Genomic DNA, 23605 nt, shown 5'->3' with positions numbered 1-23605 from the left:
CTAATGAGAGTCACGCTGCACCTCCCAGACTCTTCCGGGAAGGGGTCGGGTCAGAGCACCCACAGCCCCCAACCCCCTTCAAGGGGGGCTTCCCTGAGGACGCGAGTGCTGGGGACTCACACGTGGCCTAACAGCCACCAAGTAAAGCACACAGAGGAGCAAGCAGCTGCCTTATCTTGTGCTGGCGAGGACCCCAGACTCCCCAACACAAGCCCTGGTTGATCAACAAGCATACACACGGTAACACTTCTGAGACAGCTGACCGGGCACGCTTCCCGCCCACACGCAGCTCTCCATCTGAGAAGACCACTCAGGGGCAACTGAAGTGCTGGGAGTCAGTGTTTTTCTTTTACCCATATGACGTACAACTGTGTTTCTCAAATGAACCCAGGGGTCACCTGGACGGCCTGTTGGACTTGCCGGCTCTGAGGCACTCTGCCCAGGAGGTCTGGGCATGCCAACCAGCCCCAGCTAATCTGAAGCAGGGGGCCAGTCCCGCCACAGTCAGCTCCAAGCGCTGGTCCTGCCAGGTAAGCGACGAGATCCAGGAGAGACGCAAAAAAGTACGTTCCTTCTAAACGGTTAATCTGCCCTCCCTGGTGCCACACTCTCAACAGGAAAAAAACACACAATCTATCCTAAGAGTAACCTGTAATTAGAAGGCTACGACTACGCTGTAGAAGGAAACGAGGAGAGAGGACAAAGGAGTTTGCGGATTAATGAGCAATACCACGCGGAACTCTGCAGCCACAGACTGATAAACAAGGACCTGAGACTGGCTCAGCGGACACGCCCTGACCTCTGAAGCTGAAGAAAATCCACTGGGCCAAAGGTCAGATCTGAGGTCTCACTGACATCACTCGGAGGAGCACAGCCATTCAGCAAATTGCATATGATGTAACTTTGTCCTAGTATTTTCCCTTACAATTCTCAGAAAGGATATTTTTGCAGCATTATTTTTCTACTCTCATTTTTTTAAAATTATGAGCGTATGACAACACATTTCCAGGAGGCTGAGAAAACAGAACAAAGTCACATATAGTTCCACCATATATTACAGTTATTTTTAAGTAGAAAAATTAAGATTTTTAGTTGGAGTTTCAATATAAAAATCTCAAAAATTAAGAATGAAAATATAGAAAAGCAGAAGGATACAGTAGACCTGAAAAGTACCATGAACCAATTCAATATAATAAAGATTTATGCAATTTTCACACAACAGTATAATACAAATTCTATTCAAGTTCCCATAGACTGTAAACTAGGAGACACTGGAACACATCCAGAGACGTAAAACCAGGTGCAAAAATTTCACGGGCTAAAGGTATTGAAATCATACAGAATCTGTTCTATCACTGTGGAGTTATGTTAGAAATCAATGTCAAAAGATACTTGAAAATAACTCACATGCTTTCAAGTGCAATGTGACAAGGAGAGATCTTTGACTTAATCATCAAAAGCCTCAATAAAATTAGAAGACTGAAGAAAACACAGAGGGTGATTACAGAGAAGAAAGCATTTAAAGGAGAAGTTAACATTAAAGATACTTTAAAATCCCCATGTATTTGGAAATTAAATGTCCACTTTTAAATGATGAGTGTATTTAAGGAGCTTTATTTACGGGCTTCACGGGTGTCACAGCGGCAAAGAATCTGCCTGCCAGTGCAGAAGATGCAGGTCCCATCCCTGGGTTGGGACGATCGCCTGGAGGAGGAAATAGCAGCCCGCTCCAGTATTCTTCCCTAGGAAATCCCATGGACAGAGGAGCCTGGTGGGCCACAGTCTCTGGTGCCACAGTCAACGGAGCACATACAAGACCAAGAAGCTGCAACAAGGAAAATTAGAAAATATTTGTACCAGAATTTGTTGCATGCAGCTGAAGCTGCTCAATGCAACTAAACACAATGTGGAATCTGGAAAAGAATTTTTTAAATTAATGAAGTTGAAATATTATAGAGGTGCATAAATTTATCATTCACTTATTAAGCATAGTCTTAATGAGGACAGAGTGTCCACAGGAGCTTGCACAGCCATGCTGCCTGGGTTCAGTGGAGATGAAGGAAAATAAATCAAGGTCAGGTGTGTCAGATGGAGACAAAGCATATGGAACAGGCAAGGTGCCCACAAGGAAGCCCTGAGAAAGTCAGAGAACATCCAACCTGCACTGGGTGTTGAAGAAGTAAGTCTGCAAAGGGGTGAGCAAGACGAAAGGAGGCACAGGAAAGCTACAGGAACACAGAGGTGTGACTTTGCATGGTAAGTCACTGGGATGGGGGACATGCTAATTCAGAGAGGGAGCTGGGGGCCAGTTCATGCTTAAACTCAGACTTTATCCTGAAGGCACTGGGAAGCCATGTAAGAATTTTTAGCAGACATATTGAAATACAGTTTGCTTAGAAAGAAGAGTGTGTGGAGACAGGATGGATTGAAGAGATCACTAAGGGAGTATCCTTCTAGAACGTCATTACTCGGGTTGATGGCCAAGATCATGTGACTGAAGAGGGTGGGGCAGGTGGTGGGTCTGCCCCAGCGACGTCTACCGGCAGGTGAGTGGGCCAGCAACTAGCTAGACAACAGGGGAAAGTGGATGAGGGACTCCGGGAAGACGTCTGTAAGGGTGTACAGCCGAGAAGAAGCGTACCGGTCACTGAGCTAGGACATGTGGCTGAGGGGCAACCACAGTTCATCAGTTTTGCTGGGGACAGGCCGGGTGCAAATTCTCACCCATCCTCTCCCAGGCTAGACTCTTCGCACTGAGGACCGCCAAGGGGCCTGGGCAAGCTCAAGAGCAGGGCTCAGGAGTCAGGGACATTGACGGGAGAGAGAGAGGCGGGGACCCCAGCACAAGGCAGGGCTCTGAGAAGAACCAGAGTAAGCTTCCCAGGAAGTTCTTTGCCTGTGTGACCTTCCACGACAGGTGGTGTCCCCCAGCACGCTGGCGCTGCCCTGGGACCAGACGAGGGGAAAGTGATGCCGCCCCACGTAGGGGATCCCACCATAGCGTAGAATCTGGAGGGCCTGCGCTCCCCGCAACCCACCCCAGACGGGAAACAGGCCTCACCCCACTGATCTGAAGGCATCTCTCTGGGGTCTTTAGTTGACGCCTCTCCAGCCTGCAGACTCTCCTTGCTGGAAGCTCTCCATTTCCGCCCTCTCCTCGGTGACCTTGACCCAAGAAGTTCCCCACGCCCACTTCAAGTTCGTCCAAGGTGGCCGAGCGCAGTCCTGCAGGGCCCTGGAGAGTGTGGGGTCTCAGAGGAAGACCTGTTTGAAGACAAAGAGGACTATCATATTGCAAAATGACCTGAGAGTGAGGACAAAGCCTTAAGGTTTGAAAAACCAGGTGACAATGTCGTGTCCTCGTGCGGTTGTCAAAGATGCTTCCTACCCTGGAGACGGGAATGAAGCGTTCAGGCTTCCTGAAAGAAGAAAACAGCTGAAAGTTCCTGAGCTCCTGAAAGTAATGTTAAAATAGGGTTTCTAGGTCCACTCGCTCGTGAGCCAGACCCCCTCCACGCCCGACTCGGCCGCTTCCCGCGCACCTGCGCCCGGACCGCGCACCTGCGCCGCCCCTGCGCGGCCCGACCCAGAGGCCCGGCTGCGTCCAGACGCGGCGGCGAGCGGGCGAGCATGCTCAGTCGGGTCCTGACCCGCTTGTGCGGCCGGGCCGGCGGCGGGGGTCGGCACGCTCGCCCGCGAGGCTCACAGAGGAGGGGGAGAGAGCGGCGTGGGGAGAGCCGAGCAGGGTCAGCCTGCCCTCGTGGGGCTCCAGCCCGGCGAACGTCGGCCCCCGCGGCGCCGCGATGAGTCCGCCGCGCCGGGTTTTCGCCGCAGCCCTGGGGGCGGGACCCGGGAGCTGGTGTGGGCGTGTCTGGGCGTGGCCGCCGCGGTGGGGGCGGCCATAGAAAGAGCCGGGTCCGGGTCCCCGCACCGCGGGGTCCGGCGGGTCTGCAAAGAGGCTCGCTTGCAGAGCGAGGCCGGGCCGCTCAACTTCTGCAGGAGCCTTGGAAAATGTCTTTTCTTACTGAAAAAGTCCCGCAGTGGTCACTAGAGAAAACTTGGAAACTACAAGTAGTCTAGAAGGAGCTCTAGAATCCCGAGGGCCGGCTCAGAAGCCGCCGATTGACGTCCCGCTCCTGCGGCTCCTCGCGGCCGCACTGGGTCCCTGCAAGGGTAGGTGCGGGAGCGGTGCAGCGTCGCGAGTCCAGAGCGGGTCCCCAGCCTTGAGGGCGGGAGCCCGGGACTCCCCCGGCACTGCCAAGGCCGCACGGAGCGGGCGCTGGCTGGGGACAGCCGGGCGCGGGGTCCCGCCGCGGGGCCGCTAGGACCGAGGGGCCGCGCCCCACCTCCCGGCCCTGGTCCCTCCCCCGCGGGCCGGCCCACCGCCCCCAGCCCCGCCGCTCGCCCCGCCCCGCCGCGCTGCAGCGAAGACCCGGCGGCGCCGCGGCGCGCGCACTGGGCATGCTCCGCCCGGCCACTCGTCTCTGCTCTGCTCTGCTCGGGGAGGCTGGGCTCCGGGAGGCTCCGCAGCCCGCACATCAGCCGGCGCGGGGGCAGGGACAGCCGCCGAGAGGCTGCGGGCGTCGGCACGGCGCGGCTCCCGGGCTGGCCATGGCGAGGAGCGCATGGCAGCCGCCGGAGTGGCGAGGCGGCGTCAGGTTAGCCGGGTTAGCTGGGCGCCGGCGGGTGGGGCGCGGGCGGTGGGGAGCCCTGCACCGCGTGGTGGCCGAGTCGCCCCGGTCGCGGCCGCGCAACTTTGGGGCGCTGGGGCTGGAGGAGCCCGCGGCTGGGGCTGCGCTCTGGGAGGCGCCCGTGTCCCCGCAGTGGGCTCCAGGGTCGCAAGATGTTACGGGATCCCAGAGCAGCGGTTTGGGGACACCGCGTCCCAGGCTCGTGTCTTAGCCCTCCCACGGCGAGGAGCACGGTGTGCACCGCGCGCAGCCGAGGAGCCGGCAGGTCTCGGAGGAAAGGGGACGTCAAGCCACGGCGGGGCCTTCGCCGATTCCGGGCCGCCCGGGTCACCGGACCTTAGTGACCGGGATGAGGAGTGTGCACTGTCCTGGGCCCCGCAGGCCCCGAGTGCTGGCGGCGCATCCTGGTGCCGCAGGAAAGCGGGGAGCTATGTGCTCAGGGAGCCGCCGCCTCCGCTGGAGCTCCCGGAGTTTGTCGCATTTGACTCCATAGCAAGTTGACATCGAATTGCTTCATGGCGTGGAATGGGAAAACGTGCTTCATCGGCTTAACAAACAGAGTAATTGCAAAGCCGATTTATTTTAAGCTCGACCATTAACCCGCCTTCCCGTCCAAAAAAAAAAACTTGAGCCTGCAAGAGTTATAAAGAAAACTAGCAAAAAGGAAAAAAAAATGTTTGTAGGTGCATTATCTGCTCACGGTGTAGAAAAGAATCTGTTATGGTTGAATTGTCATTGTTTTTCAGAAGTTGGGTTACTGTAACCATCTTTATTGTACGGTATTTTGTATGTATAAGAATTTTGAAATACCGTGTGGCAGAAGCGCAGTGTTTTTTTGATGAAGTTTTCTCACTTTTGCTTCTAAATGAAACATTTTTTCTCAGTTGCTACTATGCTGAACATAGTAAAATTGTTCAGGATGAAATGGAAGATGGAAAAAAAAATGTTTTCAGAAAGGAGTAAGTTAGAACAATGCAGTTCTACTGGGCTTATAACTTTCATGACAAATGCAGTTTGTAGATCCCACCACAGTTTTTGCTGGTTCTTGAAACATTTAGCACCATTACCACCCTTATGATTACTGGATTTCGGGAGCAAGGGAAACAATCCTTATTCCAGCGGGGAATGGTTAGTTCTAATTCTCAAGCTGGTGTCCAAAAGCACCACTTAGTGGATACAGTTGTTTTATTTATTAAGCGTGTTACAAAACATCTGCTTTGTGCTCTTTATAGACTCTAATAGACTTTTGAGGTATGTTTGCTTTTCATTGGGTTGTGAATAGCTTTTAATGTTTGTTCGTGGGTGAGATGGTGCCAGCTCTCATTCCAAATGCTCTAAACCATTTCCCCATGTGGGCTGTGTGCCCTGCCTGTAGGTGACTGAGGTTTAATAACAAGAGCATTTGACTCCATAGCAAGTTGACATCGAATTGCTTGCTTCATGGAATGGAATGGGAAGAATGGGAAAACAGGTTGCACGTGTCCAGACAACAAGAACAGCAACATGCTGACTCTTTCTGAAAATTAGACCTGCAATTCTTCATTTTAGTCAAAAAGTTTGGTTGGTGGTGTTCATTGCTCCTAAACATTTTTCTTAATGTATTTATAGAAAATTTTAGAAGTTTGAGAAAGAACCAAGTCAAATATTGAGAAAATGTGCTTCCCCTTTCTGTAGAAGTGCATCCAGTTCAAAATCTCCTGTGTATACTACATACATGTAAAGCTTATCTGGTATGATGGGACTCATGTTCTCAGACTGCTTCCTAATACCAAATAGTTACTGTGGCGAAGTTGCTTTTAACCCACAGCACAGTAGTCAGCTGTGGTCAAGAATCATTTCTTAGAATTCAGAAGTAGTGCATGCGCCCAGTCACTAACTCGTGTCCGACTCTTTGTGACCCTGTGGACTGTAGTTCACCAGGCTCCTCCTCTGTCCATGGGATTTCTCAGGCAAGAATACTGGAGTGGGTTGCCATTTCCTTCTCCTGGGGCAGAAATAGTGCAGGTAATAATTCCCCAATGCAGCATCTAACCAAGCATTTGGTGTGTGGCTCGCCCTTTTCTAGCCAAGCTCAGGACATTTGACAGCACTTTGTGATCTATGGCAAATCACAGAAAAGTTAGAAAAGGGTTTCCCTGGTAGCTCACTGGTAAACAGTCTGCTTGCCAATGCAGGAGACACGGTTCGATCCCTGATCTGGGAGAATCACATGTGCCATGCGGCAACTGAGCCTGTGCTCCACAACTGCTGAAACCCATGTGCCCTAGAGCCTGTGCTTTGCAACACGAGAAACCTCTGCAATGAGAAGCCTGTTCGCTGCAACTACAGAAAAGCTTGTGCAGCATGAAGACCCACCACAGCCAAAAAATAAATGAATAAAATTATAAAGTTAGAAACAGCCTTAGATGCAAATGGTTGATTTTAAGTTCGCTGAAAAACCTCCCTGGAATGGTTACAGGATTAAAGGGCTTGGTTGATGATGTGATAAGGACCAGAGAAAAGCTGTCAGAACTAGTTTCTAAGTTATACTCAGCACAGAAGCCCTGTGTGTTTATTGGTCTTGCCTGTGCCTGAGGTCTTTACTCATTAAAACATCACATTCATTTTTCCTCCCCACCATCTTTATAGTCAAGCCCCTAAGGCTGCAGAAATGAGTAAGACACGGTGATTCACAATCTAGTCAGAGAGACAGGCTTGAGCACAAATAACAAGGTAAGTGCCGCCCAAGAGGCATCTGTACCAGGAACGAACGGAAAACCTGCAAGAAGGCCCTTGGGGTGGGAGGGGAGGGGGCCTCATGATAATAGTGATAATAATAGGAATGCCTGAGGAATTGGATAGGCGTCTTCTGACAGGAAGTGGGCTCTCCGGACGGACCACCATGATGGTAGTTAAGCTAATAATGCCCTCGCTCCCTGCCCAAGATGTCCACTTCTGGACTTTGCAGATGTGATTAGATGGAGGGTCTGGAGATGGAGAGATTGTTCTGAGTTATCCAGTGGGCCTCACGTCATCACAAGCGGGCTTACAAGTGGAAGAGAGAAGCAGAGTGTGTGTGTGTGTGCGTGCTCAGTCACGTTCAACTTTTTTGTGACCCCATGGACCTGGTGGCTCAGAGGGTAAAGCGTCTGCCTGCAATGCAGGAGACCCGGTTCAATCCTGGGTCAGGAAGATCCCCTGAAGAAGGAAATGGCAACCCACTCCAGTATTCTTGCCTGGAGAATCCCATGGACAGAGGAGCCTGATGGGCTACAGTCCACAGGGTTGCAAAGAGTCGAACACGATTCACTGTGGACTGGAGCCCACCAGGCTCATCTGTCCATGGGATTTCCCAGGCAAGAATACTGAAGTGGGTTGCCATTCGCTTCTCCAGGCATCTTCCCAACCCAGGGATCGAACCTGAGTCTCCTATATCTCCTGCATTTCGAGCAGATTCTTTACTGCTGAGCCACCAGGGAAGCCCAGTCAGTGTCAGATGCATGTGAGGAAGACTCGCAGGCCATTGCTGCCCTTGGAAATGGAAGAGTCAGGGAATGGGGAGGGAGGCGGGGGCAGGACAGCCTGTGGAAGCTGGTGAAGGTGAGGACACGGATGTCCCTCCCCCACCCCCCTGCCAATTCCTTGCTTAGCCCATCCTGACCCATGTGGAACTTTTCACCTGCAGGATCGAAAGATAACAGAGGTGTGTTCTAAGTCACTAGGTTTGTGACTTGGTGTCAATGGCACCCCACTCCAGTACTCTTGCCTGGAAAATCCCATGGATAGAGGAGCCTGATGGGCTGCAGTCCATGGGGTCGCTAAGAGTCGGACTGAGTGACTTCACTTTCACTTTTCACTTTCATACATTGGAGAAGGAAATGGCAGCCCACTCCAGTATTCTTGCCTAGAGAATCCCAGGGATGGGGGAGCCTGGTGGGCTGCTGTCTATGGGGTCACAGAGAGTCGGACACGACTGAAGCGACTTAGCAGCTGCAGCCTTAGGAGGGAGCCTGAGAAAGGTCATCCGACCGTACACAAGGAAAGGTCTGGTGTGATGGGATTGGGAGCTGGGGCAGAGGAGTTTGGATTTCATCATATTCTTGATAAATAATGGAACATCACCTAAGGACTTTTAAACAAGAGCCTGTGATAGACAAACTGCTGCTGTTTTATCTCCCTAAACCCCAGGATTCACCAGGCAGTTTGACAAAGGGTGTGTACCCTGAGGTGGTCCGTGGCAGTGGGGAATCTGGAACCAGTGTGTCGTATAACTCAGTTCTCCTCTTTAATCTGAAATGACCTTCGTCTGCATGTGTGAAATTAACAGCTTAAGACAGGACTTCCATGGTGGGCCAGTGGCTGAGACTCCTTGCTCCCGACGTGGGAGGGCCTTAGCTTCACTCTCTTGTCCAGGGAACTAGATCCCACACGTCACAGCTGAGAGTCCACATGCTCTGACTAAAGATCCCGATTGCAGCACAGAAGATGGAAGATGCCATGGGCTGCAGCTAAGACCCTGTGCAGCCAAAGAACTAATTTTTAAAAAGAGCTTAAGAAAACTTGCATTCTCAGTTCATCAGTACAGGAAGAGCGGAGATAGTAAAGCAGTGGAGTGGTCACATTTTGGCTATTTTGTTTCTGTTCCTTGTCTTTTTTTTTAATTAAAGTATAGTTGTACACTCTTATATAAATTACAGGTATACAGTACAGTGATTCACACCTTTTTTTAAGGTTGTACTTCCATCTGTAGTTATTGTGAAATTTGATTGTGTTCCCGTATTTTACAGTATATCCTTGTAGCTTATTTTGTTATTTAATTTTTACAGTGTTGTGTCTCTGCTTACAACAATGCAAATCAGCCGTAATGATACATATTAATACATCCACTCCCTCCTGAGCCTCCCTCCCCTCCCCGCTCCAACCCTCTAGTCTGTCACAGAGCGCCAGACTGAGTTTCCTGTCACTGTCCTCCTAACAGACAGCTGCTCTGCTGAATATGCACGGAGCACAGCAGACGTGAACACGGGGCGAGTCTGTGGGCAAGTCAGGTTGAACGTGCTACCTTGAGGCGATGCCAGGTCACTGGGCCAACTCTGACCAGTGGGCGGGAGCTGTCTGTCATGTCATGGGCTCACAGGGACTCAACTGAGAAACTGCCACCCCCATCAGCAGCGTTTGCTGTAGGCTCCGTGTTTGCTGGGGGGCAAGTGACAGTTACCATACCAGGCACCCTAACTTATGGGTTTAAATGTTAAGAAATCCGAGCATTCTTTCCAGTCTCTTTTACGTACAAGGGCTTAATATCAGTCCTGTAAAAACCTGTAGTTGGGGTAAGTTTACATCTCTGTGTGTCTGGAAAATCAGATCTGAAGAAATCTGCTACCTTAGGTGTGACAAGAGTAGCTCCAAGCTGAAACGGAACTACATGTAGAAAGATTAGTAAGGGAGAACAGGTTTTTCCAACAACATGGTAAAGGAAGCCCTGTGCTGAGAAAATCCAATCCTAGGAACAGCACTGAGACGTGATCAAAACTTACCTCAATGAAAACACAGCTGTGAATCTACAGTTTAGCTTCCGTCTGCATAACTTTGTAAGGTTTATACCTAGACTTCCTTAATTGAGTATGAAAATGCAATAACTATTATTTTACACTGTACAGGACAAGCTCAGTATAAGCCGTTCCGTCTTGAAGCTCCTCTCCCTTAGGCTCTGGGATACAGGTTTGCCGTTCTCTAAGGGTTTATCTTTCCTTTCCTGGTTTCTAACCTTACTCCTCTCATCATGAGGTCCATTGTGTTCCTTCTGGGTGATCCCTTTCTCCATGAGCATACCAGTCACCCACACACCAGTGTCCCCAAATCTCTGCCTTCAGATAAGCCTGTCTCATCCATTCACTGATTCATTTCAGCAGATATTGATAACCTGAGAGCTTATAATCAAGGGGAAGGACAGCTGTGCACAAAGACGATCACAGTGAAACTGTGAGGTTCTGGGTGAAGCTTAGTGAGTAGAGGAGTGTCTGGGGCAATCTGGAAAGTCCTGGTTGGCTTTGAACCAAGACTTGAGGGCTGAGTAGAGGGCTCCAGGTGTGTGAGACTATGGAAGGCAGCATGTCTAGAGGACAGGGGTGCTGAGAGAGCTCTGGAATGAGGCTCTAGAGGCTGGCGGGCAGGAGTCCGAATGGAGTGAGTCCTGCCATGGACTTCAGTTTTATACTGGTGGCAGGGTGAGGAGCTGGAGAACGTCTCAATCGGATCTCTCAGAGTCAGCCCACTTCAGCAGCCCCTCGGTGTGTGGACTGCAGGCGGGCCGGCAGGACGGGATCCGTGGGCAGTGCTAGTCAGGAGTTAGCACTAAACCAGGCAGAGCCCTGCCTGCGACAGCTGCAGGGGCGAGGAGGGGAGAGGAGGCGCGTCTGTCAGGTGTGTGGCGGCCGCTTCTAGAGGGACCGTGGGCTGCGAGACCGGCCTAACCAGAGGGAACTGAAGCTGATGGGGGCGGAGCAGGAAAGCCCGGGTTAGTCAGTGTCGCTCCGTCATGCCCCGCTCTTCACAACCGCATGGACTGGAGCCCACCAGGCTCCTCTGTCCCTGGGAATCTCCAGGCAAGAATACTGGAGTGGGTTGCCATTCCCTTCTCCAGGGATGGAACCCTGGTCTCCTGCATTATAAGCAGATTGTTTACCATCTGAGCCACCAGGGAAGCCCCAGGGCTGTAGTCAGAACTGCATTGCTGCAGGGCACAGACTTCCTAAGCCAGGCGAGGCAGAAAGAAAGAAGGGATTAATTCTCTGGTGATTATCCAGCTTGGTTGGTCAGTTTTCATTCCACTGCCAAAGAATGCTCAAACTCCTGCACAATTACATTCATCTCACATGCTAGCAAAGTAATGTTCAAAATTCTCCAAGCCAGGCTTCAACAGTATGTGAACAGTGAACTTCCAGATGTTCAAGCTGGATTTAGAAAAGGCAGAGGAACCAGAGATCAGATTGCCAACATCCGCTGGATCATCGAAAAAGCAAGAAAATTCCAGAGAAAAATCTACTTCTGCTTTATTGACTACACCAAAGCCTTTGACTGTGTGGATCACAACAAACTATGGAAAATTCTGAAAGAGATGGGAATACCAGACCACCTGACCTGCCTCCTGAGAAATCTGTATGCAGGTCAAGAAACAACAGTTAGAACTGGACAGGGAACAACAGACTGGTTCCAAATTGGGAAAGGAGTACGTCAAGGCTGGATATTGTCACCCTGCTTATTTCACTTATATGCAGAGTACATCATGAGAAAAGCTGGACTGGATGAAGCACAAGCTGGAATCAAGATTTCTGGGAGAAATATCAATAACCTCAGATATGCAGATGACACCACCCTTATGGCAGAAAGTGAAGAGGAACTAAAGAGCCTCTTGATGAAAGTGAAAGCAGAGAGTGAAAAAGTTGGCTTAAACCTCAACACTGAGAAAACTTAAATCATGGCATCCAGTCCCATCACTTCATGGCAAATAGATGGGGAAACACTGGAAACAGTGACAGACTTTATTTTTGGGAGCTCCAAAATCACCACAGATGGTGATTGCAGCCATGAAATTAAAAGACACTTACTCCTTGGAAGAAAAGTTATGACCAACCTAGACAGCATTTTAAAAAGCAGAGACATTACTTTGCCAACAAAGGTCCATCTAGTCAAAGCTATGGTTTTTCCAGTAGCTGTGTATGGATGTGAGAGTTGGACTATAAAGAAAGCTGAGAGCTGAAAAAATGATACTTTTGAACTGTAGTGTTGGAAAAGACTCTTGAGAGTCCCGTGGACAGCAAGGAGATCCAACCAGTCCATCCTAAAGGAAATCAGTCCTGAATATTCATTGGCAGGACTGATGCTGAAGCTGAAACTCCAATACTTTGGCCACCTGATGTGAAGAAGTGACTCATTGGAAAAGACCCTGATGCTGGGAAAGATTGAAGGTGGGAAGAGAAGGGGACGACAAAGGATGAGATGGTTGGATAGCATTATGGACTCAGTGGACATGAGTTTGAGTAAACTCTGGGAGTTGGTTGATGGACAGGGAGGCCTGACGTGCTGTGGTCCATAGGATTGCAAAGATTCAGACAGGACTGAGTGACTGTACTGAACTGAACCGATTATCCAGCTTCTGGTCAGAAGTCTGGTGCTTGCCAGGGAGACTGAAAGGAAATCAGTGTGGGTAGAATTCCTAATTCTGGATTTAGAAGGTGACTCTTTTAGAAACTGGGAAAAGGAAATGCCAACCCACTCCAGTATGCTTGCCTGGAGAATCCCATGGACAGAGTCTGGCAGGCTGCCGCCCGCTGGGTCGCAGAGCGTTGGACACGACCGAAACGAGTGCGCACTGTGCTCTGTTAGACCCTGGGCTGAAGTTGCTTCTTTGTCATCAGTGGGAAAGAGGAAGCTTGCTGGGCAGATATTTAAATAGCGGCCCAACCCTTTCCTTCCACTGAGGATTTGAGGTGGTTGATGGTTTGAGGAAGAGTGTAAGGGAATCGTTTGCTCCTTAATAAAAAAAAAAAAAATCAATGAATTGGGGTCGGTACCCATTGACAGAGCTGGAGGTGGCAGACTGGGGTTCCTTAAAGCAGTAAGTCTCCTGTACAAGACGGGACATGATTATTTCCACGCCTGTCCCTTTACAGAGGAGCCTGGTGGGCTACAGTCCACAGGGTCACAAAGAGACATGACTGAGCAGCTAACACTAACCTGGGCTTTCCTGCCCCCACCTCCCCGCCCCGCCCTCCGCTTCCATCTCTCTGGTTAAACATGTGTGGTGGACAGTCTCTCAGCCCTCAGTCCCTCTGGAAGGGGTCGTCACACAGCTGACAGGTGCTCCAGCCCTGCAGGAGTTGTGATGCCTCTTCTCCCTCCTGCCCACGTGGCTGCTGTGTCCAGGGCTGTGCCTGATTTAAGTGTTTCTCCCCTTTGATTAGCACTTTCCCCCTACTTTCTTGGATGTGCCAGGAGCTCTGCGATATTTGTAGCAGTGGGGGCCATCCACGTTGGCCCACTGACTCCTGTGTCCACTCTAAAGGGGTAGTTAGGTATATAGGCCCTGTGCTTTCTTAAAGGTAAAGAGCCCGCTTTCTGTGGCCCTCGGCAGGAGAAGGCATTGGAGTGAAGACGGCCATAGGGTTTGGCTCCAAGCTTCACCCAGGTCTTCACTCTGGGTCTGCACACCCCAGGATGGCCGTGAAATGGCTTAAACTTCCAGCAGCTGTGGAGCTTTCTCGCTTCTCAGATGCTGTTGTTAGTTTCATCCTATAGATTTCTATTCCTGGACTGGGTGGAAGGAAGTTTTTTGTCCTTCAGGGTTTGGACAGCCCTAGATGTTGGTCTCTGAGTGAGTCTAGCTCTCATTAGACATCCCAAGATAACCTGGCTTTTGAAATCCATTTTAAAATGATTTTGAGGAACTTGAAATTAATTTCCAGAAAATGCTTGAATATTACTAATCCTTTGCTCTACTGGGGACTGGGCTTTTCCCCCTGTACGTCTGACCCCAGGACTTCTGGTAGGCTTGACCCTTCTGCCTCTGTAGCGGATCCATCTCTTCCTTTCTCTGGGTTCTGGCTATCTCCTCTTCCTCCACTGGAGTAATAGATCTCTGTCCTGAAATCCTCTGTTATCATTGCGCCTAAGAAGCCCTGGACTGAAGGAGTGCCCGGATTCGCTGGCATTCTCAAGATGAGCACACACAGCAAATGCATTGCATGTTGTTGGTGCTGGTTCAGTGGCTAGTGGTGTCCGACTCTGTGACCCCATGGACTGCAGCTTGCCAGGATCCCTGTCCTTCACTTTCTCGGGGAATTGCTCAAACTCATGTCAGTTGAGTTGTGATGCCATCCAACCATCTCATCCTCTGTGTCTGCTTCTCCTCCTACCGTCAATCTTCCCCAGTATCAGAGTCTTTTCCAATAACTTGGTTCTTGCTGCCTGAGTCCTGCTAAAATGTACTGTGAGGAAGATTTTTGTTTTTAATGGGTGGGCCATGCCCTCCAGGCTAAACCAAGCCATTGCTCCTGCTGGAAAACTCTTCCTGTCTCCTTTTCTTGCCCTTCAAGTCCCGGCTAACCCCAGTGACCATTCTTGGGACCTTTCCAGCTGGCCTTCCTCTAAATTTCTGCTGTATTTACTCAGTTTAGTGCTTAATTATGTATTGCTCTGTATACCGGTATCACCAAGAATATAAGCGCCTTGAGTGTAAAGATCTGGTCTTAAGAAATTTCTTAAGCCCCAGAGCATATGAACTAAACTGATAAATAGTGGGCCTCCTAAATACTTTGAGTTCCAATTAATTGAGATGACTGAGTCTTAATTGTTTTTATCACTTAGAGGAATCTAACTGTCCACCTGAGAAATCATCGGGAACACCTGGAGAGTGTGCTCAGCCTAGCAGGGCCTTCTCCCGTTAGAGCCTGGAGAGAGGCAAAGCTTCCTTCAGAGAGTGCACTGTTGCTATTCAGTTGCTCAGTCGTGTCTGACTTTGCAACACCAGGCTACTGTGTCCTTCACCAGCTCCCACTCATGTCCATTGAGTCGGTGGTGCCGCCTAACCATCTCATCCTCTGTTGTCCCTTCTCCTCCTGCCTTCAATCTTTCCCAGCATCAGGGTCTTTTCAAATGAGTCAGCTCTTTGCATTAGGTGGCCAAAATATTGGAGTTTCAGCTTCAGCATCACTCCTTCCAATGAACACCCAGGGCTGATCTCCTTTAGGATGGACTGGTTGGATCTCCTTGCAGTCCAAGGGACTCTCAGGAGTCTTCTCCAACACCAGGGTTCGAAGCCTCAGCTCCTCGGCACTCAGCCTTCTTTATTGTCCAATTCTCACATCCATACATGATTACTGGAAAAACCTTTGTTGGCAAAGTAATGTCTCTGCTTTTTAATATGCTGTATAGATTAGTCATAGCTTTTCTTCCAAGGAAGAAAAGCATTTTTTAATTTCATGGCTGCAGTCACCATCTGCAGTGATTTTGGAACCCAGAAAAATAAAGTCTGTCACTGCTTCCATTTTTTTCCTTATCTATTTGCCATGAAGTGATGGAACTGGATGCTGTGATCTTAGTTTTTTGAATGTTGAGTTTTAAGCCAGCTTTTCCACTCTCCTCTTTCACCTTCATCAAGAGGCTCTGTAGTTCTTCTTCACTTTCTGCCATAAGGGTGGTGTCATCTGCATGTCTGAGGCTATTGATATTTCTCTGGGAAATCTTAATTCCAGCTTGTGCCTCATCCAGCCTGGCATTTCACATGATGTTCTCTGCATGTAAGTTAAATAAGCAAGGTGACAACATACAGCCTTGACGAACTCCTTTCCCAATCTGGAACCAGTCTGTTGTTCCATGTCTGATTCCAACTGTTGCTTCTTGACCTACATACAGGTTTCTCAGGAGGCTGGTAACGTGGTCTGGTGTTCCCATCTCTGGAAGAATTTTCCAGTTTGTTGTGATGGAAGACACTAAATCCACGTTTTCAACTTTCTTCTGGTGTTTTTGTGAAGATAATTTTCCACAGTGTCACATTGAAACACACTTAAACTTTAGGGAAGATTGACCTTAAGATATATGCATTGAACTCAGCTAGAAGGTTATTCTGGTTCAGTCACATTTTGGAAATTATTGCTCTATATCCAAACTTTTAAAACAATAACTTAAAAAATATGAAAATATTTAAAAATCGCCATCTGAAAATGGCAGTTACAGCAGTTTGGCCGTTAGTGGCATTAGCCAGTTTGCCCTGGCCATGACATCCAACCCCCAGTCACTGGCCAGGTGACAGGAGCTCCAGCCAGGGTCACAGGGTCCTGTGGGGCCTCCCCGGTGTGGGCGGGCAGCTTGGGCTTGGTCTCTTTCGCTGTCAGTGTAGACAGATCTACACGGTCCTTCCCATGTCATAGGGTCGTGGCAAGGCTCTGAGAGGTAGTATCCCCGGGTGTGTCTTGTAAATCATAAATGCCGGATGAGTATAAGGGATGTTGTTTTCGTGCTGTGAACAAGAGTTGAATCTAGTAGAGTTGGAATTACAGGATCTCTCCTGTCTTTGTTAAGATCTGGTTCTTAGAGAGAGCCTGTTAAGAGCGCTCACGTGACCACTTTGTGACAGCGGGGCTGGCAGGGAGAACAAAAGCTTTCTAACTGCTCTCTGCAGTTATGAGCATATTTTCTCAAATAGATGAGATTTTATTCTGATGAAGGAAGACTCCCCAGGTGCTCCAGTGCCTCTGCAGTAACTCTCAATGGCACTAATCAGACACCAGGGAGACCAGGAGTGAGGGATGGTTTCGACTCTGTGAAATAGAAATGCCATTTCCGCAATCATAGGTACGTACCAGAGTCCCATAAACCTCACTCAGCTTGCAGGCCTGAGTCCTTGGCCCTGCCCACGCCCTGGCCTCTTTGCCCAGGGGCTCTTGGGCAGTGCCTTGCCTCTCCTGCAAGGATATGTCGACGGCTGAGCCCTAGGGAAACCGCAGTTTATGTTTTAAACTGAGATTTGTGGTAAAGAATGGACACAGATACCTAGAATTCCTAAGAAATTGGTAGAGTTTGGAGGAAAGCAGGGTCTGCGTGGATGACCAGTAAGGTGTGTGTGTGTGTGTACTTACTTGTGTGTGACCCTTTGCAACCCTACCCCATGGACGGTAGCCCACCAGGCTCCTCTGTCCATGGGATTTCCCAAGCAAGACTGCTGGAGTGGGTTGCCATTTTCTATTCCAGGGATCTTCCCAACCCAGGGATCGAACCCACGTCTCCTGCATTGCAGGCAGATTCTTTACCACCGAGCCATTTGGGAAGCCAGTAAGGCAGTCCATGTAAAGAAAGAGCTCAGAAGCAGCTGGCAATCTGGTCTTCCGTCCCGCTTAATTTCCTGCAGGAGGACCTTCGTCTGCAGACTGACACCTCCCAGCTCCCTCCCTCCATAGCACAGCCACACCCCTGCTTGTTGTGGTCACAGGATGGTGGGTTTGGAGAAGAAATAACCAGCCATGCACCCCAGTCAGTGGAGGAACCCCCCCCCCCCAGCCAGTCCACACGAGGCGTCACCATTGACCAGTGGGAGGTCGTCCATGTACAGGTAGATTGGGGTGAGAAAGGGGCTTTCTCTGCCACGGCCTTGTTTGCCATATGTGCCAGAATCTGAGAAAATCTAAGTGCACAATCGCTTCAAGCCTGAACATCATACTTAGGAAGCAGGTTAAGAACGTTGGTCTCTGGTTTATGCAGCCTGTGGGGGGAGGAGGCTACCCCTCCATCGAGGCAGAGCACCAGCCTCGTGGGCAGGGCTCAGGATCAGCACATCCATCACGCATCACTCCAGAACGTGGGCGCCTCTGCCTGCTGTTCCAGGCGGGAAGGCAGTGCTGGTCTGTGGAGACGTCTAGGCTCCCAGGTGCACCCCAGCTCCTGCCCGGTCTCACTTTGCACGGAGGAGCTTGTTTACCAAATACATCATGAGCGTCTTAGAAATGGGCTCACAGTGAAATTAACAAGGAAGGATGGAAGGTAAGCTGAAGCTATGCTGTAGATTAGCCAGTAAGAGAAAATTAATTGCTCTAGAATAAAAATTTGACTCTCCCTATAGCAGCATGCGTGCATGCTAAGTCATGTCTGACTCTGTGCTACCCCATGGACTGTTGCCCCCCAGGCTTTTCTGTCCATTGGATTCTCCAGGCGAGAATACTGGAGTGGGTTACCATTTCCTTCTCTAGGAGATCTTCCCACCCAGGCATCAAACTGACGTTTGATCGAATCTCCCTATATACACTCTCCAAAGAATAGGGAGAATGTTTTGAAAGGACGTAATTTAGTTTCAGTTGCTTTTTTTTTTTCTTACTAAGTGGAAGGAGAATCTGGAAAAACACCTAGTGATAGAGACAGGAAGAGAAAGTGAGAAACAGCTCAAGGTGCTTCTGTACCAGCTTTAAGTCTGATACATAATCTGATCATCACAGGGTCAGAGCTGAGAGAAAAATGCCAACACAGCATCCTCACCTTCTGTCTGCCTCCTGCCATGCTTCGAGATCAGGTTTGGCAGCACAAAGGTACCCCCTCGCCAGTGGTTGCATCCCGTTTGTATTCAGTCTCCAGGGTTGGTTTATTCCCTGAACTGTCAGATTTCTGAGGAAGTATCTCTCTGATCAAGTAAGGACTTTCATTAATTGGGCCCCAAACTGTTTTAGCCTGTTCATTTAAATGAGAATTCAAAGATGTAAAATACAGGCCAAAACATCAATAAACTCTTCTGAAAGGTACTCTTGTGATTAGAACAGCCCTCAGTGTCTGTCTCAGCTGCCAGAACAATGAAAAACTGCCTTTATGGAGCCAAGAGGTTTTAATATGATATCAGATCTGATATGGGCATGACTTTTTATCCTGGTTTGAAGCGACTAAACTGTGTGTCCCAGGCAGTCTGTTACCTTCTTTGTTCTCTCTGTCTTCAGTTCAGTTCAGTTCAGTCGCTCAGTCGTGTCCGACTCTTTGCGACCCCATGAATCACAGCACACCAGGCCTCCCTTTCCATCACCAACTCCTGGAGTTTACCCAAACTAATGTCCATCAAGTCAGTGATGCCATCCAGCCATCTCATCCTCTGTCGTCCCCTTCTCTTCCTGCCCCCAATCCCTCCCAGCATCACAGTCTTTTCCAGTGAGTCAGCTCTTCGCATGAGGTGGCCAAAGTACTGGAGTTTCAGCTTCAGCATCAGTCCTTCCAATGAACACCCAGGACTGATCTCGTTTAGAATGGACTGGTTGGATATCCTTGCAGTCCAAGGGACTCTCAAGAGTCTTCTCCAAGACCACAGTTCAAAAGCATCAATTCTTCGGTGCTCAGCTTTCTTCATAGTCCAACTCTCACATCCATACATGACCACTGGAAAAACCATAGCCTTGACTAGACGGACCTTTGTTGGCAAAGTAATATCTCTGCTTTTGAATATGATATCTAGGTTGGTCATAACTTTCTTTCCAAGGAGTAAGCATCTTTTAATTTCATGGCTGCAATCACCATCTGCAGTGATTTGAGAGCCCCAAAAATAAATTCTGACACTGTTTCCACTGTTTCCCCATCTATTTCCCATGAATTGATGGGACCAGATGCCATGTCTTAGTTTTCTGAATGTTGAGCTTTAAGCCAACTTTTTCACTCTCCTCTTTCACTTTCATCAAGAGGCTTTTTAGTTCCTCTTCACTTTCTGCCATAAGGGTGGTGTCATCTGCATATCTCAGGTTATTGATATTTCTCCCGGCAATCTTGATTCCAGCGTTTCTCATGATGTACTCTGCATCGAAGTTAAATAAGCAGGGTGACAATATACAGCCTTGACATACTCCTTTTCCTATTTGGAACCAGTCTGTTGTTCCATGTCCAGTTCTAACTGTTGCTTCCTGACCTGCATAATGGTTTCTCAAGAGGCAGGTGAGGTGGTCTGGTTTTCCCATCTCTTGAAGAATTTTCCACAGTTTATTGTGATCCACACAGTCAAAGGCTTTGGCATAGTCAATAAAGCAGAAATAGATGTTTTTCTGGAACTCTCTTGCTTTTTCCATGATCTAGCGGATGTTGGCAGTTTGATCTCTGGTTCCTCTGCCTTTTCTAAAACCAGCTTGAACATCTGGAAGTTCAAGGTTCACGTATTGCTGAAGCCTGGCTTGGAGAATTTTGAGCATTACTTTACTAGCATGTGAGATGAGTGCAGTTGTGTGGTAGTTTGAGCATTCTTTGGCATTGTCTCTCTTTGGGATTGGAATGAAAACTGACCTTTTCCAGTCCTGTGGCCACTGCTAAGTTTTCCAAATTTGCTGGCATACTGAGTGCAGTACTTTTACAGCAGCATCTTTCAGGATTTGAAACAGCTCAACTGGAATTCCATCACCTCTACTAGCTTTGTTCACAGTGATGCTCCCTAAGGCCCACTTGACTTCACATTCCAGGATGTCTGGCTCTAGGTGAGTGATCACACTATCGTGATTACCTTGTTTTAAAAAGCCAAAACAAGCAGAAAACCCCACCAAAAAAAAAAAAACAAAAACACCTTTGAGAAGAGATGCCCAGGGTTTTCCAGACCTAACATTCTTGTTCTGTGAACAGATACATGCAGTAGACCTGTTTTTATCTTGCCTGACAATAGTCTTAGGTGAAGATCCCTGGAGAAGGGAATGGCAGCCCACTCCAGTATTCTTGCCTGGAGAATCCCATGGACAGAAGAGCCTGGTGGGCGACAGTCCATGGGGTCGCAAAGAGTTGGACACGACTGAGTGACTAACACGAGCAGAAAACCTTTTAATACTGTTCCTTTCTCTTTCTCCTTTTCTAAACATTATATTTATGAGTTTTATTTTATATGATTCCTACTTTATTCCTCTTTTTAAAATATTTATTTATTTTAAATGTATATGTTTTTTAATTGAAGGATGATTGGTTTACAGAATTTTGTTGTCTGTCAAACATCAACATGCATCAGCCATAGGTATACTTGTGTCCCCTCCGTCTGGTACCCACCTCCCACCCCTGCCCACCCCTGCAGGTCCAGTTCGAGTTCCCTGAGTCACACGGCAAGTTTCCATTGGCTCCGCTTTACGTGTGCAGTGTATGTGCTTCCATGCCACTCTCCATGGAAAAGGGGAAGAAGATGCCAGAGGAGTAAGATGCTTCTTACTTTTAATCAGAAAAGGCACAGCATGTGGAAAAAAATGAAGATCCAAGAAGGGTTTCTTTCTATGCTGGATCCATTAAAAAAATAAGTATTACAGAGATGACATCTTGGCGCCTCTCATTCGTTGTTAGGTTTGAGAAACAGTGATTTAAAACATCCATTTTTGAAAAGTTAGGTGCCTTTTGTGTTTCACAAAAATAATCAAGCGTACAGTGCTGTAGAGGCCTGAACGTCGGTGTCGTTCATAGTGTAGAAGGAGACCTTTTGCTCTAGCTCCTTCTGAATTGTTCAGTGACCTTGCCAACCTCATCTGGGGGTCCACTCCCCCGTTACCTGTGTGCAACTCATCCTTGATGTACAAATTTGTATAATGTTGGGGCTTCCCTGGTGGCTCAGTGGTTTAAAAAAAAAAATCTCACCTGCCAATGCAAGAGACACAGGTTCGATCACTGGGTGTGAAAGATCCCCTGTCCCCTGGAGGCAGAAATGACACCACACTCCAGTACTCTTGCCTGGAGCATCCATTGGACAGAGGAGCCTGCGTGCATGGGGCTACAGTGCATGGGGTCGCAAGAGTCGGACACGACTTGGTGACTCCGCCACCCATCACCGTCATATACATTTCCCCACGTGCCAGGTCCTGTCCAATCACTGTGGTCTCTTTGGCCCCTGGCCCCCTTGGCGAACTCCTTTGTCATTAGATCCCAGGGTCACTTCCTGTAGCAGGTTCTTCCTGGACCCTGAACCACTGCAGCCTCCTGTCCAGGACCACGTGGCTCTTTGACCGCTGTCTGATGGGGCGGTTGTCCCACTGTCCTGTGACTGGCGCTTTACCCTCTGTGTCCTCCTTCTCGAGTCTGGAGGACTAGGGTAAGGACCTGTCCTCCCCGTGTGCTCCACACCCCCGCAGTGCGCCTGGCATAGGGAATCTCCTCAGTTACTGCGCAGTGGTGTGGACGGATGCTGGGTGCTTCCAAAGATGCTCTTCCTCCTTTCACGTAACCTTCACATCTCTGTCTGGGTGGGGAGTTAGCTTTGCGTGAGGAGAGGCGTCAGGATCTCTGCACAAGCAGATTCCAGAGTGCATGTCAGGAAGAAAGAAGGACCACACGACCCTCTTTCTCTAACATGACTTTGGACATCGAGACAGAGCTCTGCTGATTGAGGACTTAAATGCTGGGGCTGGGCTGCAGTTATCCATGCAGGAACATGCCTGCTCCACAAAACTCTTCGTCTTGGCTTTAGACGCCCTTAGCTTGTGTTCGGGCATCTCCCTTGTAGCTCAGTCAGTCAAGAATCTGCCTGACCTGCCTGCAGTGCAGAAGACCCAGGTTTGATTGCTGAGTTGGGAAGATCCCCTGGAGAAGGAAATGACAACGCACTTCAGTATTCTTGCCTGGGAAATCACATGGACAGAGGAGCCTGCTCGGCTACAGTCCATGGGGTCACAAAGAGTCAGACATGACTGAGCAGCTAAGCACAGCACATGGCACAGCCCGTGTCCAGACGTCACCTTCACTACCTGAATACTCAAGTGATTGGAGAAAGAATGGACTGGTAGAATTTTGTCATTTTTCTTTAAAATTGCAAAAGAAAGTCATTTTTAAACCATGTGTGTAAAAGAAGGTTTGTTTTTGTTTAGTTGCTCAGTTGTGTCCTACCGTTGGGACTCCATGGCCCACCAGGCTCCTCTGTCTGTCTCCTCTTCTTTACTGCTGAGCCACCAGGGAAGCCCAGGTTAAAAAGGTTAGTGTGGGTGTTTTTCACTGATTATAAGACACAGGAAAGGAAGTTCCAGGAAGATAGCCAAACTAGGGTGGTGGCAGCTGGCTGTCAGTTGTTTCGTGTTTTTTTATTTTGTAGGTTTTTTAAAAATTCAGTCTACTCTTTTTTAAAAAGTCTTTATTGAATTTGTTACAATCTTGCTTCTGTTTTATGGGTTTTTCGGGGGGAGGTGGTAGGTGGCTGTAAGGCATGTGGGATTCTAAGCTCCCCAGCCAGGGACTCAACCTGCCCCGCTTGCCTGGAAGGCAGAGTCTTCACCACTGGACTGCCAGGGAAGTCCCAAGGCTGTCAGTTTTCAATGTTAGCATCTACGACGTACTGAGTTGTGTCAGGACCTCTCCATTCCACAGGAAGCTGAGATTTCCCACCACACCTGAGGAGTAGGGACCGATCAAGAATGTGTCTTATCTAAAGGGTGGCCTCTGTGCTGCTTACATCACTTATGCACAAGTGAGAGCCAGTGAGA

At 49.0% G+C, this 23605-nt stretch overlaps 1 protein-coding gene and 1 long non-coding RNA gene across 3 annotated transcripts in view; one reads left to right on the top strand and one right to left on the bottom strand.

Annotated features, from left to right (window-relative positions):
- Positions 1599-3809, bottom strand: LOC102190222. The gene is made up of 3 exons (XR_310197.3): positions 3389-3809; positions 3062-3264; positions 1599-1825 (listed from the first exon to the last, which is right to left on the bottom strand). It is a non-coding gene; the product is annotated as an uncharacterized LOC102190222 (long non-coding RNA).
- Positions 3951-23605, top strand: part of MFAP3L (microfibrillar associated protein 3 like) — a 47454-nt gene continuing 27799 nt past the window's right edge. The window contains exon 1 of one of the 2 annotated variants that reach the window (XM_018051813.1): positions 3951-4173. The gene's annotated coding sequence lies outside the window, so the exon portion shown is untranslated. Of the gene's footprint in view, positions 4174-4431; positions 4659-23605 lie in introns of those variants that run through there. The other variant, XM_018051812.1, reaches the window with a different exon arrangement.

Source organism: Capra hircus, chromosome 8 (assembly GCF_001704415.2).
Source record: "Capra hircus breed San Clemente chromosome 8, ASM170441v1, whole genome shotgun sequence".
NCBI classification, from domain to species: domain Eukaryota; kingdom Metazoa; phylum Chordata; class Mammalia; order Artiodactyla; family Bovidae; genus Capra; species Capra hircus.
The sequence above is the reverse complement of the archived record's forward strand: the minus strand, read 5'-3'. Positions and strand labels throughout refer to the sequence as shown.